The sequence below is a fragment of the Suncus etruscus genome, chromosome 5 (genome assembly GCF_024139225.1).
Source record: "Suncus etruscus isolate mSunEtr1 chromosome 5, mSunEtr1.pri.cur, whole genome shotgun sequence".
Classification (NCBI taxonomy): Eukaryota; Metazoa; Chordata; class Mammalia; order Eulipotyphla; family Soricidae; genus Suncus; species Suncus etruscus.
Window position 1 is genome coordinate 105,848,424 of NC_064852.1, and position 27,625 is coordinate 105,876,048.

Genomic DNA, 27,625 nt, shown 5'->3' on the forward strand with positions numbered 1-27,625 from the left:
TAAAGGTGGTTGGTTCGAATCCCGGTGTCCCATATGGTCCCCTGTGTCTGCCAGGAGCTATTTCTGAGAAGAGCCAGGAGTAACCCCTGAGCAACGCCAGGTGTGGCCCCAAAACAAAACAAAACAAAACAAAAAAAGAAAATGCCATACATAAGGTCAAATATTAAAAACATGGGGGAGCAGACTATATCAAAAGACTTAAAGGGAATATCTGTATTTCCTTTGTATATTTCTTCAGATGCATTTCTTTAGTAGTTATAATTCTTAGTATATATTTCTATATGTAGATGTAGCTTTCCCCATTCCTTTTTTTTTTTTTTTTTTGATCTGTTTAGTAGGAAATTCTAGTTTAATTTAGTAGTAAATCTCTCTTGAGATCTGAGGTCAGGTTAGAAACAGGTTTTAGAGAGGTTTAGCTTGTTATTTTTACCCCCATATGCACCAGTAGTATCATGTAGCATTGTTCTTTTTGCATAGGCACATTTAAAACGTATAGGAAGAAGTTCTTCTCTGATAGGGATAGAAAATCATAAATTTTATAGGGCAGGGATGCCTTTCATCCTGAACATTTATCATAGTGACTCACTTAGGCCTCAGTTGATTGGACATCAGTACTCCAACCCCGGACTCTGTATCCCATCCTTGGAACCAGCATGATTTTCTGCATCAGCACCAGGAATCAAATTTAAAGTGGAGGAGGCCCTAATGCCATCCTGGCACAAACTTGCTCCAGTGTAGGTTCACATGACATGTAGGTTCACCATGAAGACCAGGAAATAGCAACAACTTGCTTTCAGGGCAGGTTTCCCTACATCGCCACCTAACAGCGAGATGAAATCAGAAGACACTTCATTAATTACACCCTGGCTTCAACATAGGATCTGTGCAAAAACCAAGATCTCATTATAGAAGCCTGACTGTGACAACCATGATTAAGTAGAACTTTTCCTGGAACCATGAAGAAAGACCTTGGGTTGGTATACCCAGAGCCTGTAGTTGGTCTTATAAAAGGATGCTTCTGGGTAGAGACACCTCATTTTTTTAGGCTAAGGATATCTCCTTTCTAATTTCCCTAATGTTTGCTGCTCCTATGCAGGAAAAACAAAAACAAACAAACAAACAAACAAAAAAACCACTTGTCATTACCACTTCCTTTTGAAAAAAATTTTATTTGTATCTTCTAGATAGGGGCTCCCTCCTTTTTCATAGGACTTTGGGTCATGAATTACTTAGTTTTACCTTATATTTCTATGTCTTTCTACAAATTTAGAGGGAAAGAAAAAAAGAGAATAGGGCCCAGGGTCCCACTGGTCTCAGGAGCAGTCATGGAGAAAAAAAAAGTCAGAATTAAATGCCTAAGCTAAAGTCAACAACATTAGAATCAAGAGACCTAAACTATAACAATCTAAACTTAAAATGGATTTGTTACACTGGTAGGCTGGGGTCTAAGGGTGGAGGTATGGGATACATGCTGGGAACTTTGGTGGAGGGAGATCAACACTGTGATGGGAATTGCCCAAATTCACTCTCATTGTATGCCTGAAATCTAACTATAAGAACTTGTAATTCGCAATAGTCTCAATAAGAAAATTAAAAAAGGGTGAATCAGAGAAGCTAGATTTTATTGGATTAGATGAGAAAAGATAGTATGAAGCCTGAATTAAGTTAGGCTTATCAAATCGATAGGAAAAAGGAGGAAGAAGCATATCTTGAAAATGGAATAGCATAAATCAGGGACAAAGGCAGAAATAAAGGTGATGATGCATCTGGCTAAAACAGATGATAGAAGGGGCTGAAAACAACAGGAGAGCAAGTAAGGCTCTAGTCTTGCAGTCAGTTGACCCAGGTTAGATCACTAGCATCCCATGTGGTCTCTAGATCACTACCAGAAGTGATTCCTGGGTGTGGCCTAAAAACCAAACAAAGACAAAAAATAAAAAAGAAGAGGAACATGCTGAATGGATTCAGTTGTTTGGCCACACCCAGCATTGCTCAGGGCTCAGTCCTGTCTCCTTGCTCAGAGGTCTGTATACAGTGGCAGAATGAAACTAAACCAGTCACAAGCAAGATACACAACTTCTCTTGCTCCTAGATGCTCCTTATTAACACATTATGAAGGAGACCTTGATGGAGAAGTGTGTGTGTTTGTGTTTGTGTGTATGTGTAGGTATCCTACATATTCTATGTGATATAGTATTTTCTTTCTTTTTTTTTTTTTTAATTATGAGAACAAAGATGCAAAGAAAGAGGACAAGGTAAAGTTACAGTGGAAGGACAATCACCCATAACATAATTCTCAGAAGAAGTCCCCTTGCTGATATCTTAACTTTGAACCTTCAGCCAAAGAACATTAAGACAAACAAAATAGAATCCATATACAATTACTTTGTCCCTCAAGTCCCCAGATTGTAACACATTATAATATTTCATAACAACTCACAAGGCAATCTAAAGCCATAAAACTTACATAACTCCTTAAACATTAGAGGCATAGTATTTTTTACATTTCCCTGTAAATGCATATTAGCTTAAATTAATCTCAAATTTTAAGTGGGTTTTTTTTAAGGACTAGAGTCAAAGGAGCACAGTAAAAACGGTGTTAGAGTGGCAATTGTTGTTTGCATAGGCCCACCAAAATATGAGAGGCATGGAAAGGAATAACCTTGGCCTAAATACAAAGAGACCCTACCCCTGAAGTTTCCTGGCATAAAACCAACTCTAGGCTCCAGGCAAGTTAGATCGTCCAATCCAAGACATTGTCCATAATGCCAACACACTTTTCATACAGTCTCTGTTGTTGGTATCATGTTTCTGTATTAAAGATCCTGGAATCTGCATATCCTACATAGAAGTCAGGGTGTGGAGCGTCCTCTCGTTTCATCTCACCATTAAAGGGCAATTCAGGAAGCCCTGTCCTGTAAGCAGGTCGTTGTTGTTAAGTCTTCTCAGTGTTAAGGGAAGTCTCTTTTGAGCAGGTTGATGTCTGAGCAGTGGTAGAGTCTTCCGTGGTAGAGGATTGCTTCCAGGTGATATAGTATTTTCATTTTGAAGAAACAATTCTTGCTTTAGTGACTTTGTTTTAGAATTGTGCAGTAAACTTTTCAACCCCAGCAGTTGTAACTTAAGTAATGGTTGATTTTCAGTGGGTGTCCCATAATTGTACTTAGGTTATGAAGTCCCACTAATCTAGTTGCAGATGCCCTTATACCTTTTGTCTTACTACTTGAGTTATTGTTTTTAGTGAAGCAAGATAGTTTCTTTTTTTTAATGAAACTTAGATCTGAAGGGAAAGAAAGAGAGGATATGGATGCTCAATCTACAACAAGCTATAAAGTGGAGACCAGTTGCACTAGCATTCTGGGGGGTAACGGAGGGAGATATGGGATACATTCTGGGAACAGGGGTGGAGGGAGGACAGCACTGGTGGTGGGAATGCCCCTCATTCATTGTCACTATATACCATAAATGATGCAGTGAAAGATTTGTAATGCACTTTGGTCACAATAAAAATTAAAAAATAAGAAAGAAAGAGAGGATATACAGGTTCCAAAGAACACAGACTTCTCCAGAGTGAAAAATGCAAGCGAGGACACAAGGAAGCGAGATACATGTTCAAGGGAGATCACAGGCTTGAAGATCAGGTCTCTGACTGCTTTTGAGGATTCGTGGAATATTTTTATTTTCATTTTTGGATCACCTTAGTTGATGCTCAGGGATTATTCCTGGCTCTGAATTCAGGAATTACCTGGCAGTGCTCAGGGGACTATATGGAATGCCAGGGATCAAAACTGGGTTGGTGAATTGCAAGGTAAGAACCCTTTGTGCTGTACTATCTCTCTGGCGCCAAGGAGTCTTCAACTATTTTAAAAACAAAATAAACTGTACTCAGGGTTTAGTTCTGTAGTAAAGTATATGATTTGCATGTAGGAGACCTGGATAAGATCCCACACACCTCAAGATACCCCAAGAAATTCAGTCTAATCCCTCATTCCCAATGCCTGCAACACTTAGGTAGCTTCCCCCCTCTGTCCTGTGAGCTGTAAATAGAGGATTGTTATTCTAGATAAGGGTTTGCCTAGCATGCATAACACAGGTTTGCTTTGAGATGTTCATCCTTGTTTGGAAGCCCACAGGAAATGAAATTTGCTTTTGTGTGTGTCTTGGCTTTGTGGTTTGTGGTAGGTCTTTTCAGTACAAAATGTGCCTCGGACTATTTTGGTCCCTTGAGTGAGAATTTACCCTCTGGATCATCAGAGTGACTATAAAAACAGAAGTTAAAGATATAAATCTAGGAGCTAGAGAGATAATACAGTGGTAGGGAGTTTGCTACATGAGGTGGGCCCTGGTTCAATCCCTGGCATCCCATAGGTCCCCTGAGTCTACCAGGAGTGACTTCTGAGTGCAGAGCCAGGAGTAACCCCTGAGCACCACTGGGTGTGGTCCCCAAACTGAAAACCAAAAAAAAAAATAAAAATAAAAATAAAAATAAAAATCTTGTCCACTTCCTCATTTCCACAGAGGAAACTGAGATCCTAATTTGGTAAAAGAACTCCCCTGAACTCCCCATCCAGACAGATTTCCCCAGGGTATTCTGTCTGTAGACTTTTAGAGATAATATGACACCTGTCGTGGTCCTTCATGCTGAGCCTTTCTGACATAGGCTTACTTTTGTTTTCTTGTTTTTCAATTTTGGGGCTACATCCATCATAAACTCAGGGCTTACTCTTGGTTCTGCACTTAGAGCTCACTCCAAGTGGAGCTCAGGTGACCTTATGTGGAGCCATAGATAAAGAACCCTGGGTGGGTTACCTTCCAGGTAAGAGCCTTAACCTCAGCCTCTGTACTCTCTCTCTCTGGCCCAGATTTTATGCTGTCCCTCAATAGAAGTTCACTTTTCAGGGTTTTTTTTTAGAATTTTTGCAAGGTAAAGGATTCCCAGAGGTGTGCTTGGAAGCCTGCAGGGGCCTGGAGACTGCCCCTGGGGCTATGGCCCCTCTCCTGCCTGTTCCTCCTATTTTTTGTTTTATTCTCTAACATATGGTGTAAGTCAAGTGTGTTTCCCTCCAACCCAGTGACTCCAAAACATGTTGCCTGATGTGCAACATTGCACCCCTATGTGTGGTACAGATGCAAGTTCCTAGGTAGTCCCAGAGTTGCGGTTAGAGACTTAAGGAGAAGAGCCAGCACCTGTGGTTTAACAGCTATCCATATGATCCTTTTGGGGTTTGGTTTGGTTTTGGTTATCTTATTTTTTTTTCTGGTTTTATTTTATTTTATTTTATTTTATTTTATTTTAGTGGGGTCATACTTGGCACTGCACTGGTGCTTTGTTTGGGGTTCAGTCCTGATAATAACTTTATGTAGTACTAGATATTGAACTTAGGCCTTCTATGTACAAATCATACACTTAGCTAGCTGAGCTATTTCTCTGATTGTTTTTGTTTTCTTTTTTTGCTTGGGAGTTACATGCATTGGTGTTGGAGTCTATTCCTGACCTAGGTGCTCAGGGGACCATATAGTGCTAGGAAATCAAGCTTGGGCTCCTGTATGCAAAGCATGAGTTTTAAACTAGCTCCCTGGCCTCCTAATTTGTTATTGGGGAGGGGGATATTGGGACTCAGACATAGTAGTGTTCAAGGACTATTACTGGCTCTGAGCTCTGGAGCAATTCCTGGCAGTGCTGGGATTGCAGTAGAGTTGGTTAAAAAGCAAGACAAACACATCAGTCCTGGTCCTTTTTGTAGCACTGGCCAGATAACCTTAATGCAATCTCTCAGCACAGTGGTCTCACCTTCTTGAGCATTCCTTTGTCTTGAGTAGTCCTCTGTCTTGTGGATCACCAAGTATTTTTTATATTTCATTGGGGAACATGAATAACATTTTTGTTATTTCCCTTTTTTGTGCATTTAACATTTCTCTTTTTTTTTGGTTTTTGGGCCACACCCATTTGATGCTCAGGGGTTACTCCTGGCTGTGCGCTCAGAAATTGCCCCTGGCTTGGGGGGACCATATGGGACACCGGGGGATCGAACCGAGGTCCGTCCTACACTAGCGCTTGCAAGGCAGACACCTTACCTCTAGCGCCACCTTCCCGGTCCCCATTTAACATTTCTCAATGCTTTTTCATCTTTGCTTAAAATTTACCACAATGCTGTTCCTTTCAGAGATGAAGATTTTAGTTTCCAACTCTAATGAGGAGTCTTTGCCAAGATGGTGTAGGCCTGAAGGCTATCAGACATGGCTAGTAATGGTCCTGGTGGTAGAACCCAGACAGTTCTGTCCTCCTTGGGTCACTCTTGGGGCAAGCCCTTTTATGGCAGCTGAGTCTATTCCCAGGCTGTCCTGCAGTCTGGTCTGTGATTAAGCCAAGGTTGTGTTCCACTGAGAGAAGGTAGGCAGGTCCTGCTGTGTCTCTCAGCTTCAGGTTTCTTTTCTTTTAACCAGATCTCAGGGAGGGCTTGTTCTATTTGTCATTTTGATTGAAGGTTCTTTCCTTCAATCAACAATTGATTCATAGTCAACAATTTCTGTGTCTAGTTTAGAGCATAGAGATAAGGTTGTTTCTAATGGTTAGTCCCAATATTCACAAATACAGAAATAGAATTGGCTTTATTAGATAATTCATGAATGGATGAATATCTTTGATGTTGAAGTCCTAGGTAAATGGATCAGTGTTTTCTTCTATAGATGTTTTGATGTCTGGCAAAAATCCATTTTGAGCTCATTTTTATGCATCTTGCTAAATAGTGATCAAGTGCCATCTCTTTGCATGGAGCAGCCCAGTTTTCCCAGCACCATTTGCTAGCAAAGGAGAGGCCAGGAATTAGACCATATTGGAAGTTTATGGAGAGTTAGAAAGAGTGAGACAAGAACATTGGCATAAGAAAAGATTACTTATTTTTAGAGTTTTGGTTTTTGGGCCACACCACACCTCATGGTACTCAGGACTTACTCCTGCTCTGGGCTCAGGAGTCACTTCTGATGGGTCTCCAAGGGACCATATGAAGTGCTGGCGACCAAATATAGCTTTGTTGCATGCCAATCAAGTGCCCTCCTTGCTGTGCTGTCTCTTTGGTTCTACCTCCCTCTATTTTTTTCTCAAAGCTAACCTCATAGGAAGCAAACCTCCTGTCCTTCAGGGAGTGGACTCTCTCTCACCTCCAGTTCTCTCACTCTGACTTCAGTACTGACTTTCAACCTTTAAAAAAGAATAGCCACATCTCTCTGGTCATAGTCAGCCCACTGCAGAGGCTCTTTGATTCACTATTAGACACTTGAAACAAATATAGTACAAATTATAGCTTTCCTGTTGGAAAACAATAGCTAGTAACCAAGTTATACATATCTTCTAGGAAGCAACTAAGGTGCAAATTTTGTGGGCTTTTTGATGGTACTTCTGGCCAAATTTGGTCATGAAATAATAATAATAAATAATAATAAAATAATAAAATAATAATAAAAGCAGCATGTTCTAAAACAATAAAATAATAAAATAATAATAAAAGCAGCATGTTTTAAAACAATAGTAATTAAAATAGCATGGTATTGGAACAAAACAGGCATGCAGACTGATGGAAAAGAATAGAGAGCCCAGAAATAAATCATACACATGTGGACATCTATTTTATGATAAAGGAGCCAAGACCACACAGAAGAGCACAAAAAAGTTTTTCAGCAAATGGTGTTGGGAAAACTGGGCTGCTCCATGCAACGAGATGACACTTGATTGCTATTTAGCACATGCATAAGAATGAACTCAAAAAGGATTTCTGCCAGACATCAGAAAAATTCACAGAAGAAAACATTATCATTTATCTAGGGAATCAACATTAAAGATATGTTTAAGGGGCCAGAGAGATAGCACTGCCGTAGGGCGTTTGCTTTGTTCACAACCTATACAGGACCAACGGTGGTTCAAATCCGGGCATCCCATATGGTCCCCTGTATCTACCAGAAGCAATTTCTGAGAACAGAGCCAGGAGTAACCCCTGGTGCCTCTGGGTGTGACCCAAAAACAAACAAACAAACAAAAAGTTTGTTTAAAAAAAGTTTAAAAGTTTAAACTTAACACCTTTGGCATAGGAACCAAATGAAGCATAAACAAATTGAATCATGTCAAATTATGAAAAGCTTTTACACAGCAAAAGAAGTTATCATAAAACAAAAAGATGGTACTTGAGCAGTAGTACAGAAGTTAGGGTGCTTGTGCTGCACTTGGCCAACCAGGTTTAATCCCTGGCAACCCAGAGGTCTTTTGAACTCTGCCAAGTGTGGTCCCTGAGTAAAGAGTCAGAAGTTAACCCACCCCCCAAAATACCCCAAAATTAAACAAAAAACTCAAAAAGACAACCTAGTAACTAGGAAAAGATATTTGCTTATCATACACCCAAAAGGAATTAATGTCTAAACTATATAAATAACTCAGACAAATCAACAATAGAAAAGTAAACAACTCTATAAAAATAGGTCCAGTAAATACATCTTTAATACTTCTTTAACAAAGATAGATGATCCACAGATGCATGAAGAAAAGCTATATAACTTATTGTCAGAGAAATGCAAATCAAAACCACAATGAAATAACTCATCACATTGTTGAGAATGGTCTGTGTCAGAAAGGTCAGCAGAAGTATTATTGGAGGTGTGAAGAACATGGAATTCTAGCACCCTGTTGGAGGGGATATAAATTGGTATAGCCTTGAGGTAAAACTGGTATGAAGTGGGGTGTGGGATGAAAAAAAAAAACTGGTATGAAGTTTCTTTAAGATAAAGTATGTTCATATGTCTTAAGCCCAATGAAGAGATCTCATCTATCCCCACATCAAAGAGAATTATAAAAAGAGAAGATTTCCCATAATTCCTGGACTTCCTACTAAGGCTACCCATTCTCCAGTTTTGCCACCCTTCCTTTCCTCAAATAGTCTCAACTGATCTCAGGAAAAAAAAAAAAGAGAAAAGAGAGAAAAAAATAGAAAGCAAGCTGAGCACAGCTAGGTGTGTCTACCTCCAAATAACCTCAAAATAAATAAATAACAATGTAAAGTATGGGCTGGAGAGATAGCACAGTGGCAGGACATTTGCCTTTTACTTGGCCGACATGAGACTGATTTGGGTTCGGATCCCTGGCATATCCCACATAGTCCTCTGTGCCTACCAAGAGTGATTTCTGAGTGCAGAACCAGGAGTAACCCCTGAGCACTGCCAGATGTGACACAAAAACAAAAACAAAACAAAACAAAATGTAAAATGTAAAATGTATCTTATGCAGTGTGTCTCTCCTGTGCATTTATCTGAAGTGGTGACAATAATAGTTTTATAAGCCATAGAATATCAATAAAAAATAAACAAATATTTTTTTCTTCTTTTGGTTTTTGGGTCACACCAGGCAGGTTCAGAGGACCATATGGAATGCCGGAATTCGAACTGGAGTCTGTCCTGTGTTGGTCGCAAGCAAGGAAAACACCTTACCACTCTGCTATCACTCTAGCCCCAAAATAAACAAATTTTTTAAAAAAGAAAATGAAGGACACTAGTTTGAAATATTTGCTTCTTTGAGTTCTAGGAGCATAATTGACACTAGGCAGGTCATGAGGTTAACCTGAGTGGCCATTGATAGATGATTACTGGATTAAGGCATGTGTGGTGTATATGCTAAATGGACCAGAATAGTACTCTACCATGAAAAAAATGAACTCAGATCTTGAGGGAAAAAAAGGAAAAAAAACTCAAGATTATACTAAGAGAATTAAGGAAATAAAAGCCAGTTACATGATAGTTTCATTCATGTGGAATATAAGATACACATGTGAAAGATATGTGAAATAGTTACACTGGCCCAAACCTAACAGCAGTGATACTGACTAAGTAAAAATTAGGGTGGTAATTGAGGGAAATGTCAAAGGGAAGGAGGACGGGATGGCGGAAGGCTCATTTTGGGTGGGTGGTATTGACACTCTGATGGCTCGTTTAATGAAAATTTTACACATAGAGAAAAGCTTAAGTTAAAGCCTGACATTTCATGACACTGCAGACCCATCCTAGATAATAAAAAATAAATAATAGCAGTAAGATTTGACATTTATTGAGTACTTGTTAGGTGCTGTGCATTTCACATAGACTTCCTTTATTTTCTGACCTATTCCTTTTCTTTTATTTTTATAATAACTTTATTTAAGCACCATGATTACAAACATGTTTGTAGTTGGGTTTCAGTCATCAAAAAGAAGACACCCCCTTCACCAGTACAACCTTTCCACCACCAATGCCCCCCATCACCCTCCTCCCCCATACTCTGCTGGTCTCTCACTACCATTATCATGACAGTTGTTGGTGTAGTTATTTCTTTAACTGTGCTCACCACTCTTTCATATCATGGGCCGGTCTTTCCAGTCCTCATCTCTATCGTCTCTAGGTAATATTATCATATAGATTTTCATTTCTTCCGAGATGAGGCACTTTTTATTTTCCCATTTGGCAGATGAGAAAGTTGAGGCACCAAACAATTGAATAATGGGTGCCACAATTTACATACATCGTAATGGAGCTTAGCTTTAACCCCAGATGGTCTGGCTCAGTTCTGCTATGAGTAAAGGATGAATCACAAATGAAGAGGACAGGAAGTGATTTTGGTGACTCAAACAACTGAGTGCTCTTCCTACCTGAAAGTCTTACTGTTTTCTTACTGGCCACCACTTGAATAGCATCACTTTTTGTTTGAGCCCATGCCAGAGATGGGGATACAGGCACAGTATTGCCTAAGCTTGATATGGATTCTTGTCGTAGTGCTTCTCAGAGTTTACTCCCAGCTTCCTGCTTGGGAGTTGCTCCTTGATGTACTTGAACCTGGGCTAGCTGCTTGCAAAGTTGTTGCTTCAGATCTCTGGCTGAGATCTACAATGAAAAGTAATCCCTTATGGTGTATTGGGGAGTGGGGGAGGGGCTCCAAGTATAATCGGAGCCCCAGGCTCCAAAATTAGGATTTTGGGAGACACAGTTCTAGAAGCAAATTTTGATGTAGGAAATAATCCACACAGTGAAAAGGCACAAGGCTGGGTTCAGGCAATCAAGCACTCAATCCACGAATCCCACAACACAAGTCTTCTGCTCCAAAGAAGGAAAGCAGCTTAGTGGAGGAAGTCCCAAGAATGAGTCCTTTTCTGCCTGAAACCCAGGCTTTTATTCATAAGAATCAGGCCACACCCTAGGGTGGGAGAGAAATACCAAGTAGGGAGGGAAGTGGAGTATAAATACTGATTAGAGTGGGACCAGTAATTCAACATCCTAGTTCTCCAGGGACCCAGGACTTCCTCCCAACAATAATTGGGCCACCTGAGTAGGCTGAGGGCTCAGAGTTTGGCCTTGGTAAGACTGTGCTTTTTGAAGGGAAGCTTCAGCATCCTCCCCTGGAGAGAGCAGTAGGCCTGGGGACCGGGATGGGAAGCCTCTGCCAACAAGCTCTTAAAGACTACAAGCACCAGTTGCCACAGTAACTAGCGCTGGTCCTCATTGTGCGTCACTATGACCTCAGCAATTTCAGACCATTTTGGATTCGTTTCTTCACCTGGAAAATGGCAATTATAGTTCAGGACGCTGGTGTGTGTGTGTGTGTGTGTGTGTGTGTGTGTGTGTGTGTGTGTGTGTGTGTGTGTGTGTGTGTGTGTGTGTGTGTATAGGGGTGTAAACAGTGATTTTTCAGAAAAAATATCTCAAGTTTCTTGGAAAAGGATTTTGGGAGGGAACAGAACACCTTTAGTGACACAGAGGTTCAAGCTGGGGGCTGATGGGCTATTTGAGATCAGCATATGGGTGGCAAGAATAAAACCTAGGTTGGTGGCATTGTAAGGCAAGTGCCATACCTGCTGAACTATCTCTCCCATCCAACACATTTTTTAAAAATATTTTTGTATGATCTGGTGGAGAGAATTTAAGAATTTAATCAAAACTATATATGCAATAAGTATTAGGATCTTGTTTCATATAAAAAAGATTCACACTGATATTTTGTATGTAGAAGTAAAAGAAGACTTCTGCAAGAATACAAAGTAATTAAATTCTGAGCTCCTTTGGAAAGGGGGTTTAGATGCTAGAAACACCATCACCACCTCTGTACCCTATAACCTTGTTTTAGCCTTTTGAATGATCAATCCTAGTTCAATAGGTTCACACTTTGTAGGTGTGAGGCCTGTATTTGATCCTACCTACACATGGTCCTTGAGGCCTTGTAGAGTGACTGAGGACAGAGTTGGGAATAGTCTGTGAGTATTGCTGTAGATGGCCCCAAAAGAAGCAAAACTAATAAACAATGATCAGTTACTCCCCAGCTATTCAGTTTAGTAGTACACATACTTAAATTTTTATCTACCATAAGTAGTATTTCTGTCTTGAAATTTTGATCATAAAGTAACTGAGAACATTGGAAGGAAACATAATGTGTTAGATTTCATTGGTTCCTTTCTTTTTCCTCTTCTGTTGGGCTTTTCAAAGGCAGGTATTTAAGAGTGATTTTCTAAGCTTTCTGATCCCTCAGGGCTGGTTCTTCCTAAACATCTAGAAAGGCCACAGCCAGGGTTTAGAGCTCTGGGATGTCAGTCTGTTACTCAAGGCTCACAGTCAGGCCTGCTGTTTCGCTTGTCAAGGTTTTTAATTAAACTGTTTACTTTGGCTGAGATTTATTACACTGTTTTTAAATGAGAATACATAGTTTCTCTCTCTTTTGTTTCTCTGGATCTACAAACTGCTGAAGCTCTCTGCAAGTATTATTATTATTATGACCATTTTTAAAATTTTTTTTATTTAAACAACTTTATTACATACATGATTGTGTTTGGGTTTCAGTCATGTAAAGAACACCACCCATCAAGAGTGCAACATTTCCATCACCAATGTCCCAAATCTCCCTCCTCCCCACCCAACCCCTGCTTGTACTCTAGACAGGCTTTCTATTTCCCTCGTACATTCTCATTATTAGGATAGTTTAAAACGTAGTTATTTCTCTAACTAAACTCATCCCTGTTTGTGGTAAGCTTCATGAGGTGAGCTGTAACTTCCAGCTCTTTTCTCTTTTGTGTCTGAGAGTTATTATTGCAAGAATGTCTTTCATTTTTCTTAAAACCCATAGATGAGTGAGACCATTCTGCGTCTTTCTCTCTCTCTGACTTATTTCACTCAGCATAATAGATTCCATGTACATCCATGTGTAGGAAAAAGTCATGACTTCATCTCTCCTGACAGCTGCATAATATTCCATTGTGTATATGTACCACAGTTTCTTTAGCCATTCATCTGTTGAAGGGTATCTTGGCTGTTTCCAGAGTCTTGCTAGGGAAAATAGTGCTGCAATGAATATAGGTGTAAGGAAGGGATTTTTGTATTGTATTTTTGTGTTCCTAGGGTATATTCCTAGGAGTGGTATAGCTGGGTCGTATGGGAGCTCGATTTCCAGTTTTTGGAGGAATCTCCATATTGCTTTCCATAAAGGTTGAACTAGACGGCACTCCCACAGCAGTGGATAAGCGTTCCTTTCTCTCCACATCCCCGCCAACACTGCTTGTTCTCATTCTTTGTGATGTGTGCCAATCTCTGGGGTGTGAGGTGGTACCTCAGAGCTGTTTTGATTTGCATCTCCCTGATGATTAGGGATGTGGAGCATTTTTTCATGTGTCTTTTGGCCATTTGTATTTCTTCTTTGCCAAAGTGTCTGTCCATTTCTTCTCCCCATTTTTTGATGGGATTAAATGTTTTTTTTTCTTGTAAATTTCTGTCAGTGCCTTGTATAATTTGGAGATTAGCCCCTTCTGTGATGGGTATTGGGTGAATAGTTTCTCCCACTCAGTGGGAGGCTCTTGTATCCTGGGCGCTATTTCTTTTGAGGTGCAGAAGCTTCTCAGTTTAATATATTCCCATCTGTTAATCTTTGCTTGGAGAGTGCAGTTTCCTCTTTGAAGATGCCTTTAGTCTCAATGTCCTGGAGTGTTTTACCTACGTGTTGTTCTATATATCTTATGGTTTCAGGTCTGATACCGAGGTCTTTCATCAATTTGGATTTAACCTTCGTACATGATGTTAGCTGGGGGTGTAAGTTCAATTTTTTGCAAGTGGCTAGCCAGTTGTGCCAACACCACTTGTTGAAGAGGCTTTCTTTGCTCCATTTAGGATGTCTTGCTCCTTTATCAAAAATTGGGTGATTGTATGTCTGGGGAACATTCTCTGAGTATTCAAGCCTATTCCACTGATCTGAGGGCCTGTCTTTATGCCAACACCATGCTGTTTTGATAACTATTGCTTTGTAGTACAGTTTACAGTTGGGGAAAGTAATTCCTCCCATATTCTTTTTCCCATGATTGCTTTAGCTATTCTAGGGTGTTTATTGTTCCAAATGAATTTCAAAAGTGCCTGATCCACTTCTTTGAAGAATGTCATGGGTATCTTTAGAGGGATCGCATTACATCTGTACCATGCTTTGGGATTTATTGCCATTTTAATGATGTTAATCCTGCCAATCCATGAGCAGGGTATGTGCTTCCATTTCCGTGTGTCCTCTCTTATTTATTGGAGCAGAGTTTTATAGTTTTCTTTGTATAGGTCTTCACATTTTTAGTCAAGTTGATTCCAAAATATTTGAGTTTGTGTGGCACTATTGTGAATGGGGTTGTTTTCTTAATGTCTATTTCTTCCTTATTACTATTGATGTATAGAAAGGCCATTGATTTTTATGTGTTAATTTTGTAGCCTGCCACCTAGCTATATGAGTCTATTGTTTCTAGAAGCTTTTTTTTTTCTTCTTCTTCTTTTTTTGGGGGGCCCAAACCAGCTATGCTCAGGAGTTACTCCTGGCTGTCCGCTCAGAAATACCTCCTGGCAGGCACGAGGACCATATGGGACACCGGGATTCAAATTCTATAAGCTTTTTCGTAGAGACTTTAGGGTTTTCTAGGTAGAATATCATGTCATCTGCAAACAGCGAGAGCTTGACTTCTTCCTTTCCTATCTGGATTCCCTTGATATCTTTTTCTTGCCTAATCGCTATAGCAAGTACTTCCAGTGCTATGTTGAATAGGAGTGGTGAGAGAGGACAGCCTTGTCTTGTGCCAGAATTTAGAGGAAAGGCTTTCAGTTTTTCTCCATTGAGGACAATATTTGCCTCTGGCTTGTGGTAGATGGCCTTAACTATATTGAGAAAGGTTCCTTCCATTCCCATCTTGCTGAGAGTTTTGATCAAGTAATGGTGTTGGACCTTGTCAAATGCTTTCTCTGCATCAATTGATATGATCATGTGATTTTTATTTATCTTCCTGTTGATGTGTATTATGTTGATAGATTTACGGATGTTAAACCAGCCTTGCATTCCTGGGATGAAACCTACTTGATCGTAGTGGATGATCTTCTTAATGAGGCATTTGAATCCTATTTGCCAGGATTTTGTTGAGGATCTTTGCATTTGTATTCATCTGCGATATTGGTCTGTAATTTTCTTTTTTGGTAGCATCTCTGTCTGCTTTAGGTATCAAGATGATGTTGGCTTCATAAAAGCTATTTGGAAGTGTTCCTGTCTTTTTAAATTTCATGAAAGAGTCTTGCCTGGATTGGTAGAAGTTCCTCTTGAAAAGTTTGAAAGAATTCATTAATAAATCCATCTTGGCCTGGACTTTTGTTTTGGGGCAGACATTTGATTACTGTCTTAATTTCCTCAATAGTGATGGGGGTGTTTAGATATGCTACATCCTTTTCATTCAACCGTGGAAGATTATAAGAGTCCAAAAATGTATCCAATTCTTCCAGGTTTTCATTTTTAGTGGCATAGAGTTTCTCAAAGTAGTTTCTGATTACCCTTTGGATCTCTATCGTATCAGTAGTGATCTCTCCTTTTTCATTCCTAATACGAGTTATCAAGTTTCTCTTTCTCTCTCTCTTTGTTAGTTTTGCCAGTGGTCTATCAATCTTGTTTATTTTTTTCAAAAAACTAACTTCTGCTTTCGTTGATCTTTTGGATTATTTTTTGTTTCTACTTCATTGATTTCTGCTCTCAGCTTTGTTATTTCCTTCTGTCTCCCTATTTTTGGGTCCTTTGGTTGAGTACTTTCTAATTCTATGAACTGCGTGATTAAGCTATTCAGGTATGCTCATTCTTCTTTCCTGATGTGTGCTTGCAAAGCTATAAATTTTCCTCTCAGTACCGCTATTGCTCTGTCCCATAGTTTCTGATAGATTGTGTCTCCATTGTCATTTGTTTCTAGGAAGGTTTTTATTTCCTCTTTTTTTTTTTTTTTTTTTTTTGTTTTTTGTTTTTTGGGTCACACCGGGCAGTGCTCAGGGGTTACTCCTGGCTGTCTGCTCAGAAATAGCTCCTGGCAGGCACGGGGGACCATATGGGACACCGGGATTCGAACCAACCACCTTTGGTCCTGGATCGGCTGCTTGCAAGGCAAACGCCGCTGTGCTATCTCTCCGGGCCCTTGATTTCCTCTTAGATTTCATCTCAGACCCACTGGTTATTCAGTATTATGCTGTTTAATTTCCAGGTTTTAAAGTTTTTCTTCTGTGTTTCTTTGTAGTTCACATATAGTTTCAGGGCCTTTTGGTCAGCGAAGGTAGCCTGCAAAATTTCTATCCTCTTGATATTATGGAGGTATGTTTTATGTGCTAGCATGTAGTTTATCCTGGAGAATGTCCCATGTACATTAGAGAAGAATGTGTATCCAGGCTTCTGGGGGTGGAATGTCCTGTATATATCTACTAGGCCTCTTTCTTCCAGTTCTCTTTTCAGGTCTAGTATATTCTTGTTGGGTTTCAGTCTAGTTGACCTGTCAAGTGTTGACAATGCCGTGTTGAGGTCTCCCACAATTATTGTGCTTTTATTGATAGTATTTTTCAGATTTGTCAACAATTGTACTAAATATTTTTCTGGTCCCTCATTCGGTGCATATATGTTTAGAGAGTGATTTCTTCCTTCTGTATGTATCCCTTGATTAATACAAAATGTCCATCTTTGTCCCTTACAACTCATCTGATATTAGTATGGTCACTCCAGCTTTTTTATGTGTGTTGTTTGCTTGGATGATTTTCCTCCAGCCTTTTATTTTGAGTCTATGTTTGTTCTGACTATTCAGGTGAGTTTCTTGTAGGCAGCAGAAGGTTGGATTGAGTTTTTTGATCCATTTAGCCACTCTGTGTCTCTTAACTGGTGCATTTAGTCCATTGACATTGAGAGAAAGAATTGTCCTGGGAGTTCATGCCATCTTTATATCGAAGTTTGGTGTGTCTGTTGGTCAGTCTTGTCTTAAAGTAGGCCATTCGGTTTTTCTTTTAAGAATGGTTTTGAGTCTGTAAAGTTTCTGAACTGTTTTTTGTCTGTGAAACCATGTATTGTTCTTTCAAACCTGAAAGTGAGTTTTGCTCGGTGCAGTATTCTACACGAAGCATTTATTTCATTGAGTTTTGTCACTATGTTCCACCACTGCCTTCTGGCCTTGAGTGTTTCCGGTGACAGGTCTGCCGTAAATCTCAAGGATGTTCCCTTGAATGTAATTTCTCTTTTCGATCTTGCTGCTTTCAGAATTCTGTCTCTATCTGTGACTCTATCATTGTGACTATGATGTGTCTTGGGTTGTTTTTTCTGGGGTCTCTTTTAGTTGGTAGTCTTTGGGCATGCAGGATTTGATCACATGTATTCATTAGCTCTGGTAGTTTCTCTTTAATGATGTTCTTGACCATTGATTCTTCCTGGAGATTTTCTTCCTGGGTCTCTGGGACTCCAATGATTCTTTTTTTTTTTTTTTTTCGTTTTTGGGCCACACCCGGCAGTGCTCAGGGGCTACTCCTGGCTGTCTGCTCAGAAATAGCTCCTGGCAGGCACGGGAGACCATATGGGACACCGGGATTCGAACCAACCACCTTTGGTTCTGGATGGGCTGCTTGCAAGGCAAACACTGCTGTGCTATCTCTCCGGGCCCGACTCCAATGATTCTTAAGTTGTTTCTGTTGAGCTTATCATAGACTTCTATTTTCATCTGTTCCCATTCTTTTTTTTTTTTTTTTTTTTTTTTGGGCCACACCCAGCGGTGCTCAGGAGTTACTTCTGGCTGTCTGCTCAGAAATAGCTCCTGGCAGGCACGGGGGTCCATGTGGGACACCGGGATTTGAACCAACCACCTTTGGTCCTGGGTCGGCTGCTTGCAAGGCAAACGCTCCTGTGCTATCTCTCCGGGCCCTGTTCCCACTCTTTGAGTAATTTTTTCATTGTTTGATCATTTGCTTTAAGGCTTTTTCCCAATTTTTTCTGCTGTATGGAATTGTTATTCATCTCATCTTCCAGTGTACTAATTCTATCCTCATCTACTGTTCACCCGTGGGAAAGCTCAACCTTGTTTTTCTTCAATTCATCTACTGAGTTTTTCAGACCTGTTATTTGACCTGAAATTTCAGTTTGGAGTTTTCTGATTTCTATCTTCATATTCTCTTGATTCTTATTAGTGTTCTCTTCTATACTTTCTTTGAGTTCTTTGAATATCTTCCATATTGCAACTCTAAATTCCTTATCTGAGAGACTGACTAGTTGGTTGGCCATATTCAAGTCATCAGAGTTGCCATTGTCATTCTCTATGTCTCACACTGGCCTCGGTTGTTTCCCCATTGTCACACTTGTATTGTGGGTTTTTCCACGTGTTGTGGATGTATTCATTGGCTAAATGATGTGCATCGTTTCCTCAGCAGAAGCACAGCAGGGCAGAGACTCCACAGGTAGAGCAATCAGCACTCCACCTGGCCATCCCCACAGTCAGCCATTTCTTACTCATTCACTGGCTCACAGGTAGCTTCAGAATGCAATTTTTTGGGGGTTTGCTTTCCAGGGCTCTGATGAGAGCTTCAAGGATTCAGAAAAGACAGAGAAGTACAGGACAGGGCTCTGTTCACATCCTCAGTTTCCTTAGAAGAAGCACAGCAGGGCAGAGACTCCACAGGTAGAGCAAACAGCACTCCACCTGGCAGTCCCCACAGTCAGCCATTTCTTACTCACCGTGCTCAGTTTCTTATGTCTGTAGAGGGTCCACTCTCTGCACAGCTCAGGAGCCACCAAGACTATTCCTGGTGGTCCTGGAAAAATGTCTGTTGGCAAAGCTTTACTGAGACCTCTTCTCAGCTCCAGAAATGTTATTCATATTGGGGCAGAAGTGAAAAATAGGAATTACAATCTTTTGGTTATATAGCAGCGCTTGTGTCACTTGTGAATTTAGACATGAAACCTTCAAGGAAACAGTCACACTGCATAAAGGGCCTCTTGAAGGTTTGAGTCCACAGCCTCGGTCAAATATTATTACCCCTCTATGTGACCATGGAGAAGACATCTAAGCCATGAAAAGTGAAGAGAAAAATCCATGAAAGCGAAAAGGAAAAGATGACATGTGTCTGCTATTACTATTTTTAATATAATTTTTATTTTGATCATAGTGGCTTATATATTGTTGACAATAATATTTTAGGTACATATTTTCATAAAATCAGGGGGGATTCCTATCACCAATTTGTACTCCCTACTCCTCCGTTTTCGTCCTACCTCCCATATCCTCCTCCCTCACCCCTGGGGCTGCTAGAATATGTGGTCCCTCTGTACCTAGCTTACTACTTAGTAGTCTTGCACCTGTTTGGTCTTGGTGCCTCCCTTATTTCCCCCTCTAGCTGGGAGGCAGGACTAGATAATTCAAGTTATGTGGTTTTGTTTGAAGAAGAGAAAAGTAATAAACTGGGTAAAAGTCTAATATGCTGAAAATGGGCGGAATCCTTCTAGAGGCTCTCATCATCAGTTTGAGATACGAAGGAGAAAAAGAAGGTGAAACACCCCAACAGTAGAATAAGAGTGTCAAATATCCAGTGAGGACTCCAACAATAATGCAAGTATTATTATTATTACTATTTTAAAACATTTTTCTACATTTTGTTCATATGGATGATAATTTTGTAGCGTTTATTAACATACTGTACTCAGTGGTGTTTGTTCTTTAGGGCTGAAAAAGGAAATTGGCTGATGCAATTTCTGTAGCTGGTTAGGAGACCAGGAATAGAACATTACCAAATCACCTTGAATCTAACGCCTGGGAACCAGTTGTCTGAGATGAATGATGGCAAGGTGGTTTTTGTACTTAAATTCTATTGCAAGTGGGAATGAAAATGCAGGAAAAATAAAGCCAGTTCTTTCTTTCTGTGATCCATTGTGGATTGACTTGGATAACTTGAATCAGAATGTTATGTTTTCAGTTGCCTCTTGTCACTGGATGTATGGTTTGCAGTAATCAAAGCTTCACATCAATGTAGGCCAGTCCCCTTCTCCATGCTAAGCACAAGGATTGCCAAAAATAAATATCTGCCTGAGTATCACAATGGGAGAAATACTTTGCAAGTGGCACTAAAATTTTGTGGGAGAACAGAGAAGAAAAGGTTCTTCTCTCTGGCTCCAGAAGGCGATAAAATGTTGCTCAGGAAGTGCCTTTCTGGCAGCAGAGAAAGTAGTTTTTTTTTTTTTTTTAGAGTGTTGAAAACACCAGGAGGTCCTTGGAAGCAAAGGGGTCTTTGGAGAAGATGCTTAAAGGGTGGTGGTTGACTCAAGCTATACAAGAGCCAGTGTGCTGGAGAACCAGGCAAGTCTGCTGTTGATTGAAGGGGAAGGTGAGGAATCCTGGTAGGGGGCCAGAGTTGGGGTGGAGAGAATGCTATACCAGGAAGGCTTCATGGAATCAGAGGAGGCTCTGAGATGTTTTGGAGCCAAGGAATTGCGGCATGCATAGCTCCTCACTGGAATTGGTACTAATCTGGTTATTATTAGTGTGTGGATAACCAGGAAAAAAAAACTAGGAGACTCTAAAGCAGGATTTATCAACATTTTCCTGACCCTTTGTGATTTTTGTTTCTTTGCTGTTTCCCCTCCCCATCCTACTAGTTGGGCCCCTTGTCTTGAACTATGACCTCCATTTACATGAGTTTCACCTGTTTTGCACCCTTGGCTTAGCCATATGGCCTGGGTTGAGAAATACTGGTCTAAAAAAAAAAAAGAGAGAAATACTGGTCTACAGAACAAAGGCGCTCCAGTGTGCCCAGGGTCTTGGCTTTCTTTGGCCACATCAATTCTTTGTCTTTATGCTTCTCTGGGTCCATTGTTTCATGTCCTCTTATTTACTTATTCTCTGTTGACTGGTCCTGCACTTGTTAACTGTTGTCCCAGGAATACCATGCTAGTCTATGGGATGTGGCGACTAGGTCAACTGAATGGAAAAAACCAGGATTTTTTAGACTTGAAGGTGCTCCCCTTTTTGAATCCTAACACCCCCCCCCCCCACATAGCTCTGTTTTTCACAGGAACCCCAAGGTAGGTTTCCACTTAAAACGAGCGTTCTTTATTTTACCACATATTTCCACATTTTTCCATTCTAATTGTAGTCTCTGATCAATGCATTAGAATCCCCAAATCCATTCATTTTATAGGTAGATTAGCTGGAATGTGTACTATTTGAGGGTCACACTTTTTTCTTTTTTCTTTTTTTGGATTTTGGGTCATACCTGGCATGGAAAAACCTGGATTTTTAGACTTGAAGGAGCTCCCCTTTTTGAATCCCAACACACCCCCACATAGCTCTGTTTTTCACAGGAACTCCAGGGTAGGTTGACCAAAGCAATAGTACAGCATATAAAGTGCTTTTCCTTACACACAAAGGACTCAAGTTTTTTATTTTGTTTGGTTTTGGTTTTGGTTTTTGGGCCACACCCGGTGACACTCAGGAGTTACTCCTAGTTATGCGCTCAGAAATCGCTCCTGGGTTGGGGGACCATATGGGATGCTGGGGGATCGAGCCGCCATTCATCCTAGGCTGGCACACGCAAGGCAGACAGATGCCTTATGTCTTGCGCCACCGCTCTGGCCCCGAGGACTCAGGTTTGATCCCTAATATCCATATGGTCCCCCAAGCACTCAGGAGTAATTCCTGAGTGCAGAGCCAGTAATAATTTCTGAGTCCTGTGGGGTGTGGCCTAACAAACATTGTATTACATATGTGACAGCTGCAAAAAGCATAGATCTTACTGATATAACCATATACAAAATAATGATAACTATGTAAAGTAATAGTTCTAACTAACCTTCTTCTGGCTATAATTTTATAATGCCTGTATCAAATGATCATGTTGTGTATATATAAAATGTATTTATGTAATATCTACTTTATTTCAATAAGCAATATAAAGATAAATAGTGTGACCCTGGGCTGGAGAGATAGTTCAGTGTTTAAGGTGCCTGCACATGACTGACGCTAAACTGCATATAGTTCCATGAGCACTGTCAGAAATGAGCTTTGATTAATATCAGGTACATCCCCCAAATAAAACCAAACAAAGCTTAAATCAAAAGTGGAGTCTTTAACTCCTCTCTCAGAATTTGAAGGCATCTTTGTAGGGAAATCTAAAAGAGGTCCAGCTCCACAAGTTATTCCTTTAACCAGGAAACCTTGAACCAGCATTTACTCTATTCCATGTTAGGGGTTTTCCATGTAGACTAGTGTACTAGAAGCTGTGAAACTGGCAAGGCACAGACAAGCACAAGGGAATATTCTTTAAGAAGCAAACACACACAATAACTGTATTCATTACGAAACTATTGATGACAGCCGAGATCTAAAAACCACACAAGGGTTCAATCAGAGATGGACATTTAAAGAAGATGTGGTACACGCACACAATAGACTATTATGAAGCTAAAAGAAAAGATGAAGTCGCTCTTTTTACACAACATAGATGGAACTGGAGAGGGTCATGCTAATTAAAAGAAGTCTAAGGAAAGAGACAAATACCAAATGACCTTTCACATATGTGGAATAACAATAAAGGGAAGACAAAGTAACTAAAACCAAATCCTTGGGCTCTGGCTGCAGAACTGATTTATCAGAGGGCCCAGTGGACTACAGTAGAGAGATATTGATACTTCAGTTGTTGGGGGGTAAAAGATTTTTGAAGAGAGGTGAATATACCCCTGAAGACCTGTGTACCTGTTAATTTGTATAAAACAATAAAAAATAAAATTATAGACATGCATAAATAATAGGGAAATACTTGCAAATGGATTAAGCTTGAATTAGTACCTTTTTAATGCTTGAACAAAGATTACATCAGTTCCATGATGATAGATTGTCACTCAGTGATGAGTGGGGGGTCTTTGTAGTTTTAAAAATGGCATTATTTTTTAATAATATTTTTATTTAAGCACTATGATTAAAAAACATGATTGTAGGGGCCGGAGAGAAGGCACAATGGTGGGGTGTTTGCTTGCATTTGTCTGAACTGGGAGGGACCCGGTTCGATTCCCAGCATCCTATGGGATCATATGTGATCCCCCAGCCTGCCTGGGGCGATTTCTGAGTGTAGAGCCAGGAGTAACTCCTGAGCACTGATGGTTGTGGACCCAAAACCAATCAATCAAAAATAAAGTTAAAAAAAACATGATTGTATTTGTGTTTCAGTCATAAAAAGAACCCCCCCTTCACAACTACAACATTCCTACCACCAGTGCTCCCATCTCCCTCCCTTCCCACCCCTGCCTGTATTTGTGACAGGCATTCTACTTCTCTCACTCATTAATACTGCCATGATAGTTGTCAATGTAGTTATTTCTCTAGCTGCATTCACCACTCTTTAAGGTGAGCTTCATCTCATAAGCTGGTCCTTCCCGCCTTCATCTCTATTGTCTCTGGGCATTATTACAATAATGTCTTTTATTTTTCTTAAAACCCATAGATGAGTGAGACTATTCTTTGTTTATCTTTCTCCCTTTGACTTATTTCACTCAGCATAATAGTTGCCATGTCCATCCATGTATAGGAAAATTTCATGACTTCATCTCTCCTGATGGCCACATAATATTCTATTGTGTATATGTACCACAGTTTCTTTAGCCATTCATATGTTGAAGGGTATCTAGGTTGTTCTCAGAGTCTGGCTATTGTAAATAGTGCTGCAATGAATATAGGTGTGAGGAAGGCATTTTTTGCATTGTGTTTTGTTTTCCTAGGGTATATTCCTAGGAGTGGAATAGCTGGATCATATGGGAGCTCAATTTTGAGGAATCTCCATATTGTATTCCATAAAGGTTGGACTAGACGGCAGTCCCACCTGTAGTGAATATGAGTTTCTTTCTCTCCACATTTCCACCAGCACTGATTGTTCTTGTTCTTTGTGATGTGAGCCAGTCTCTGTGGTGTAAGATGGTACCTCATTGTTTTGATTTACATCTCCCTGATGATTAGAGATGTGTAGCATTTTTATATGCCTTTTGACCATTTGTATTTTTTCTTTGAGAAAGTGTCTGTTCATTTCTTTTCCCAATTTTTAATGGGGTTAGATTTTTTTTTCTTGTTAAGTTCTGTCAGTACCTGTATATCTTAGATATTAGCCCCTTATCTGGGTGTTGGTGAATAGTGTCACCCATTCTGTAGGTGGCCTTTGTATCCTAGTCACTCTTTCCCTTGAAGTGCAAAAGTTTCTCAGATTAATATCTGTAGTCACATTGATTTATCTCCACTTCCACTTGTTTGGAGAGTTAGGTTTCCTCCTTGAAGACATGGTTAATCTCAATGTTATGGAATGTTTACCTACGTTCTATATACTTTATGGTTTTTGGTCTGATATCAATGTCTTTAATCCATTTGTATTTGACCTTTGCGCATGTTGTTAGATGGAGGTCTGAGCTTGCTTTTTTGCAAGTGGCTTACCAGTTGTCCCAATACCACTTGTTGAAGAGACTTTCCTTGCTCCATTTTACACTCCTTGCCCCTTTCTCAAAGATTAGTTGATTGTATGTCTGGGGAACATTTTCTGCATACTCAAGTATATTCCATTGATCTGAGGGTCTGTCTTTATTCCAATACCTTGCTGTTTTAATGACTACTGCTTTGTTTTGTTTTTGTTTGTTTGTTTTTTTGGCCACACCCGGCGGTGCTCAGGGGTTACTCCTGGCTGTCTGCTCAGAAATAGCTCCTGGCAGGCACGGGGGACCATATGGGACACCGGGATTCGAACCAACCACCTTTGGTCCTGGATTGGCTACTTGCAAGGCAAATGCCGCTGTGCTATCTCTCTGGGCCCAACTACTGCTTTGTAACACAATTTAAAATTCGGGAAAGTGATGCCTTTCATATCCCCTTTCCCAGGATTGCTCTAGCTATTCTTGGGTGTTTATTGTTCTAAATGAATTTCAAGTGTTTTTGATTCACTTCTTTGAAGTATGTCATGTGCATCCGTAGAGGGATTGCATTAAATCTATACAATGCTTTGATGTTAATCCTTTCGATCCATGAGCAGAGTATGTGTCTCCATTTCCTTGTGTCCTCTTTTATTTCTTGAAGCAGGGATTTGTACTTTTCTTTCTATAGGTCCTTCACCTCTTTAGTTGACTCTAAGGTATTTGAGTTTGTGTGACACTAATGTTAATGGGATTAATGGTGTCATTTTTATCAGTGCTCTTGTATATTCATTTGTTCATCAAATATTAAGTACCCAAGAGTCAGAAAAAAAAACACATGTGTCTGCAGTATGAATATTCTTGTTTATCTTTGTTAGAATAGTTATTCTGGAATCTCTCGCTCTCTCTCTCTCTCTCTCTCTCTCTCTCTCTCTCTCTCTCTCTCTCTCTGTTTGGCTTTTGGGCCTTACCCTGTGATGCTCAGGGGTTACTCCTGGCTATGTGCTCAGAAATCGCTCCTGGCTGGGAGGACCATATGGGACCTAGGCTGACCATATGTCCTAGGCTGACATGACCTAAAACCATATGTCCTAGGCTGACATGCGTAAGGCAGACACCTTAAGGCTCATGCCACCGCTCCGGTCCCTCTTCTGGAATATTTTATTTATAATACACATTTTTAGGATTTGATGTTTCTAACTATAAATATAGCATTAATAAAATAATAGTTGTTGGCATATTGAATTTTTTTTTTTTTTTTTTTTTTTTTTTTTTTTTTTTTTGCTTCTTGGGCCACACACTGTGGTGCTCAAGGGCTTCTCCTGGCTCTGATCTCAGAAATCACTCATGAGAAATTTGGAGGACCATGTGGGATGCCAGAGAATGAACCTGGATTAGCTACATTCAAGGCAAATGTCCTACCCATGTGCTATTATTCCAGCCTCAGTTGTCCAATTTTCTTTCTTTCCTTCCTTTTTTTGGCCACACCTGGCAGCACTCATTTATTTCTATTTCTGTGCTCAGAAATTGCTCCTGGCAGGCTCGGGGGACCATATGCTGGGTCCGGATAGTCATGCACAAGGGAAATACCCTGCCACTGTGCTATTGCTCCAGCCCTGATGTCCAATTTTCTGAGCATGGAAATATTTTGGGGCCTGGTGGGGTCATAAGGCAGAATCTAGTGTTTCTCCCCATGCAGAATGGAAATCATTATGCTCAAGAATTAGCCCCATGTTCAGGGTTTACAGAATTTTAGTCACTGAGAGGTTCTATCCTGTAGTATTTAAAGAAAATCCTTACCTAATAATTTTTTTTTAAGTTGGAATGATTACAGGAGCTGAGAAACCCCTCTTGGCTCATAATATATTCCTCCTCCACCAAATTATAGGGTAGTTTGTTCCACATTTTTATTTCTAAATAAATTGTTCTTCTTTATTCCTGGATTCCTGACAGACATCACATCTAAGAATTAATGTTTCACATGGTGCCACCATGAGCATGTTAAACAAATTACTCAGTGTCATTGTCACTGAATTAATTAGAAGGATTCATGTGAAGACTTAAGCACGCTTAAGTGAATGTGTTTTTTTAATGAGGGTTCATTTATTTTGTATTAATAATTATATCTCTACGTGGGTGCTATTTTTAGTTTTGATATTACCTGCCATAGGAGTTGTCATGAGTAATAATGCCAAGAAAGCATTCAAACTCGGCCCAGCACACATAAGAGGCTCAAGTGTCACAATTGTCTTTACTAATGAGATTTGTGACAGCCCGATAAGGGAATCAGGTAGATTTTATCTCCCCATCTTCCTGACGCTCAGAAACTTGTCTAGAGTAATGGATTGTGTCTGAACAAAAGCTAACTCTTTATATCTTATCTCCTGTTTTCCAGATGGTTTTTATTATTGAAATTTTGAAGCTTGGTATTTTGGGGTATGAATTTTGAGGAGCTGCCTCATTTAGACTATAGGTACTAGTTAAGTCAGAATGTGTAAAAATGCTTAATGATAATATGACCTTCTGGGGGCCAGAGCGATAGCACAACGGTAGGGCATTTGCCTTGCACACTGATGACCTGAGATGGACCTAGGTTCAATTCCCAGCATCCCATATGGTCCCCCGAGCCTGCCACAAGAGATTTCTGAGTGCAGAGCCAAGAGTGATCCCTGAGCACTTCTGGGTGTGGTGCGCCCCCCCCCCCCCCAATAAAATGACCTTCTGGGCTAGGCAGTTAACTGTGTTGGTTAGATCCCCTGAGTACAGTAGGGTGTCCCAAGCCCCAAGTGAAGTACTGAGCTCATACTTTGCTTTTGGGAGACCTCAATTTGAGTTCTGGCACCATATGCCCCTTCCCCCTACATCATTAGGAACAATCCAGAAAAACAAACCAGAACTAGCCTCTGAACAACAGAG

At 40.2% G+C, this 27,625-nt stretch overlaps 1 protein-coding gene across 1 annotated transcript in view; it reads left to right on the forward strand.

The window, feature by feature from the left end:
• DEPTOR (DEP domain containing MTOR interacting protein) overlaps positions 1 to 27,625 on the forward strand; it is a 190,501-nt gene that overhangs the window by 55,045 nt on the left and 107,831 nt on the right. The gene's annotated exons all lie outside the window — the stretch shown is intronic.